Source organism: Mandrillus leucophaeus, unplaced genomic scaffold (assembly GCF_000951045.1).
Source record: "Mandrillus leucophaeus isolate KB7577 unplaced genomic scaffold, Mleu.le_1.0 Scaffold194, whole genome shotgun sequence".
NCBI classification, from domain to species: domain Eukaryota; kingdom Metazoa; phylum Chordata; class Mammalia; order Primates; family Cercopithecidae; genus Mandrillus; species Mandrillus leucophaeus.
This window is the reverse complement of record NW_012101965.1, coordinates 3,247,487-3,253,123: the sequence shown is the minus strand read 5'-3', so window position 1 is coordinate 3,253,123 and position 5,637 is coordinate 3,247,487.

Sequence of the window (5,637 nt, the reverse complement as noted above, 5' to 3'; positions counted from 1 at the left end):
GGTCTTAATTGTATCATCTGTGAAATAATTATGCTGTAGGTCCACAGTTCCTTACTTGTGGATCCAAAACAGAAAATTCTCTAAAAACTGCAGGTTTCTTTCTAAGGCTTTTTGTGCCAAAATCCAACCGTACCTAGATTCATTTGGTCACAGACCTTATCTGAAATGATTTGAGGCTACTTGTAGTTTCTATGTAATTTAGTGTAGTCACACATTTCACTGAAAATATACACATTTACTTGATTACAAGTTGTTACCTAGACCCTGCTGATTTGAGTTCCATACTATATAGTATATGCAATATATTACCTAACTAAAATCCAAAAAGTTCTAAATTCATACATATATAAGAATTAAACAATCCATGTAAAGCACTTAATATAGTGTCTGGCACAGAGTAACCCCTCAATATAATATAGGTGGTAATACTGGCCCGGCCCAGTGGCTCACACCTGTAATCCCAGCACTTTGGGAGGCTGAGGTGGGCATTTGAGACCAGCCTGGCCAATGTGGTGAAACCCTGTCTCTACTAAAAATACAGAAATTAGCCGGGCATGGTGGCGGGTACCTGTAATGCCAGCTACTTGGGAGGCTGAGGCATGAAAATCACTTGAACCCGGGAGGCGGAGGTTGCAGTGAGCCGAGATTGCACCACTGTACTCCAGCCGGGGCAACAGAGTGAGACCCTGTCTCAAAATAATAATAATAATAATAATATAGGGATAATACTACCACTATAACTAGTACTATTACCTCCACAACCACTATTATCATTACTATTATTATAAATTGTAGGAGTAGCCAATAAAGTGACTAAACACAAAAGGAATTAATAACAACAATAGAAGTTTAAAGGACTTGTGCAGTATCTGTAGGTGAGTCAAGCCTCCCTGGAGTCTACAGGGAAGTGGCACTGGTGATTCAACAGAGATACCCAGGAGGAGATGGTGAAACAAAGCTGACTGCCTGTCAGGAAACTTGCCTCCTGCCCTTGCTCTTGGGTGGGGATTCTCCTTGCATTGCTAAATTTAGAGAACCTGAAGGGATTCGAAGACGTGGCATGCTTCCTGATAGACCACAGTCAGGAAAAGATTGTTACCATCCAAAAGGCATTTACTTTTCAGGGAAAGAGAGAAAGAGAGGAGAAGATAAATAAATACACGGAGAAAAAATAGGGAAGGGAAAGAGAGAAGAACCCAAGAGAACAGCCGCTTTTCCTCCTCCTTTTTCTTGGGCCACTGCCCAAGAAAAAGAGTCGTCACCTGCAGTGACTCCGACTGCTGGTGCAGGTGTCCTCAGGAGTAAATCAGTCGACTGCACAAACTCTAAAGTAGGGGGGTAGCTGAGGACAACAGGTGGAGAATGACTGGAATAGTCACCTCCCCACACTTCGGGCCAAACCCCCACGACTGACAGATGACACTTCCTCCTTTACTCTCTAGAAGAGCATATCACATACAGTGGGACAATAATCAAATTGATAATATTGTCAACATGAGCACTGGAGGTAACATATATGTAATATACAAATACATATTTATTGTTGTCCTATAAAGGGGAACACATCCCAACCCTTTTTTAAGATTAGCATGACTTTGTTACCAAACCAGGAAAAGACATTATCAGAGTAGTAAGCTATAGGCTCATCTTACTCATAAATATAGATTCAAGAATCCTTAAAAAAAAAAAAAATTAAATTAAATTCAACAACACACAGGGAAGGTAATACCCTTGCCCAGTTGGGTTTATCTCAGGCATCTATATGTTAGTTTAATATCAGAAAAACTATGGATATAATTCACCATAATAGCAGATTAAGAAAAGAGAAGATTTGTGATGATCTCAAGGTTTATGCTGATAAAATCCAACGTAAATTCATAATACAAACTTTTACTAAATCAAAAATATAGCCAGTTTCCTTAACCTCATAAAAATGTCTATAAAAAGCCTTTAAGCAAACATCATTCTGTATGGGAAAACACCAGAAATATTTTCTTTAAAGCAAGATTGAAACAAGATGTTCACTCTTACTGCTCCTCAGTAGCAATAAAAAATTAGAATCATAAAGATAAACCATTTTTATTTATAGATGGCATTATTATTTACACAGAACAAATAAAATAATTTATAGGCCAGGTATGGTGGCTCACTCCTGTAATCCTAGTACTTTGAGAGTATTACTTGAGACCTGGAGGTGGATCCAAGCAGATCAAGGAGGATCACTTGAGTCCTGGAGTTTGAGACAAACCTGGGGAACATAGCAAGACCTCATCTCTACAAAATATTTAAAAATTAACCAAATGCAATGGCTCGTGCCTATAGTCCCAACTACTGGGGAGGTTGAGGTAGGAGGATCTCTTGAGCCCAGGAGTTTGAGGCTACAATGAGCTATGATGGTGCCACTGCACTCCAGTCTTGGAAACAGAGCAAGACCCCATCCTACCCCTACTCCCCTCCCCTACCAAAAAAAAAATAATTTACAGGTGATGTATTTGAAATAGGAAAGGTTAGCAAATTAGCAAGACAGTTGCATTTCCGAACACCAGCAACAAACACGTAAAGATTGAAATTAGAAAGAAGACATCATTTGTAATACTTCAGAGACTGTCAGGAGCCTAGAAAAAAATTCTAGCAAAACATATAAAACATATACAGGGAATTTTTTAAATTTATTTTTTAGAGACAGGGTCTCACTCTGTCACCCAGGCTGGAGTGGTGTGCACTATCACAGCTCACTGCAGCCTTGAAAAAAGCAACCAAAATGAATGAAATATAGCAACATGCAACAATATGGATGAATCTTATCAATATGAACTTTAAAAAGTCTCAACATACTTACATAAAACCTGCTGTCCTTTTCATAAAATGGAAAAGTACATTTTTTAGAAATTCATACAGTTGAGTGAAGAAACTGCATAGAAAGAAAGCAACAGATTGATGGATGCTGGTCTTTGGATTCTGGTACCTCAGGAAGGCAAGAAAAGAGAAGAAGAAAGAACATGAGTAAATGTAAGATACTGTCAAACTCTTAGTGTTTATAATGAGAGATGGATTCATGGTTGCTTATTATATAATAATAATACAAAGATGAGGGGAGAGAGAGGGGAAGAAATGGACATTCATAAGCCAATGATAAAAGTGAGTTGGCCGGGTGCAGTGGCTCACACCTGCAATTCCAGCACCTTGGGAGGCCGAGGCAAGCAGATCAACTGAGGCCAGGAGTTCGAGACCAGCCTGGCCAACATGGTGAAACCCCCATCTCTACTAAAAATACAAAAATTAGCTGAGGTGGTGGCACACAACTGTAATCCTAGCTACTTGGGATGCTGAGGCAGGAAAATCACTTGAAGCTAGGAGGCAGAGGTTGCAGTGAAGCTGAGATCATGTCACTGCACTCCAGCCTAGGCCATACAGTGAGACTCCATCTGGAAAAAAAAAAAAAAAAAAAGAGTCATGACCAAGGATTACGATTATGTGGACTTCGATATCCAGTGAAAAACGAGCCATAACAAAAGCTATAAAAGTTATTGACCAAGAAAAACAAGGAAAGTAGGTGGTTTGGATTTTGCAAAGTTTCTGGAATAAGTAAACCCACTTAGCCACAGTGTGATTAAAATTCTACTTTAAAGTGATATCTGAGAGTAGGGAGACAGAAGATTAAAAACTTTTTGTTATAAGGGATAAGAAACTTGATAAAGGAATTCTCCAGGTTCAGGACAGATGGCAGAAGACAGAAAAAGGCTCAGATGCACAGCAGAGAATCAGGGAAGAAAAGAATCCCCACAGGACCAGAAATACATCAATTATCTTGATTACAGCTAAGAGCTTTGCCAGCTCCTTCCTGAGCAACCCAGTATACATCTTTGCAGTTAGATGTTGTTTTACAGAGTGAACACTTATGCTCCCCTCTCCAAATTCATAAGTTGAAACCCCAAACCCTGATGTGAGGGTATTTTGAGATGGGGCCTTTGAGAGGTAATTAGGGTTAGGTGGGGTCATGAGGGTGTGACACTAATGATGGGATTGGTATCCTTATAAGAAGCAACACGGAGAGCTTGCTCTCTTTCACTCTCTGACATGTGAGCACACAGTGAGAAGGGGGCAATCTGCAAGTCCGGAAAAGAGCCGTCATCAGGAACTGAATCAGTTGGCACCTTGATCTTGGCCTTCCCAGTCTCCAGAACTGTGAGAAAATAAATTTCTATTATTTAAACCACCCAGTCCATAGCATTCTGTAATGGCAGCCTGAGCAGACTGAGGCAATTGTATAGCAGTGCATTTACATGTTTACTCGTTCATTCAATGGTGTGAGGTTAATTGTTTCAAATGAATCCTGTTGCCATTCGTCCAAAGTGAAGAGCCCTTCCAGTTATTTTTATTTATCTATCTATTTATTTATTTATTTTGGAGATGGAGTCTCACTTTGTCGCCCAGGTTGGAGTGCAGTGGCATGATCTTGGCTGACTGCAACCTCCACCTCCCAGGTTCAAGTGATTCTTCTGCCTCAGCCTCCTGAGTAGCTGGGACTACAGGCGTGCACCACCACACCCGGCTAATTTTTGTATTTTTAGTAGAGACGGGGTTTCACGATGTTGGCCAGGCTGGTCTAAAACTTCTGATGTCGTGATCCGCTGGCCTCAGCCTCCCAAAGCGCTGGGATTACAGGTGTAAGCTACCGTGCCTGGCAGATATTTTTATATTTACATGGATTGAGTGGCCCTATCTAAGCATTGTAGACCAGTGAGATCAAAACCAGGGAAGAAGCACCCTTCCACTGCTTTAGGAAGGACTATTTCTGCCTGGGAGTGCTACACATTAAATAATTGAAAGAGGATAAAATGGCTAGATAGGCCAACTTCTCCGCACGATTCAGCTTGGTTACTGGCCTTTGAAGGCAGAAAAACCCGTTGGTCTGAAATCTCAGTGGCTCACTGCCTCCACCTTCTGGAGATTTGGAGACATGGTAGTGGTGGTGTTTGCTATGGTTAGCTTTCTCATTTCCTTTAACCATTCTCATTACTAGAAATTAGTATCAGGACAAAAACAACCAAAATCCTATCAAGATATTGTAGCTTGAAGGCTTTAAAAAACACTATGTTCTTTTTAATGTCACTTTTATAATAGGAAAACAGATAACTGGTACCTAGAGTCTCTTTTGCTCAACTTGTTCAGTTTAAATAGGTATTTTGAACCTGGGCAGCATAGCAAGACCCCACCTCTACAAAACATTTACAGATAAGCTGGGTGCAGTGGTGCACACTGGTAGTCCTAGCTACAGCCCAGGAGGTTAAGGATGCAGTGAGCTATGATTGCACCACTGCACTCCAGCCTAGGCAACAGCGTGAGACCTTGTCTCTAAAAAAAAGAATAGATATTTTGTGATCTATAGTCTATTCCATTTTCAACTAAGGACAAAGTAAAAAGGTACCTTCTTTCACATACTTACACAGACCTCTGTTTTATTTTCATAGATCTTTATGAGTTCAAGGCCTGTGTCTTCCAGGCTCTTAGAATAATACACCATCAATTCATCATAGAAACTCTTAGGAGACTGGTACTAGAAAAGAATTTCCTTTATCTGATAAAGGCTATTTACAAAAATCTACAGTAAACACCATTTTTTTTTTTTTTTTTTTT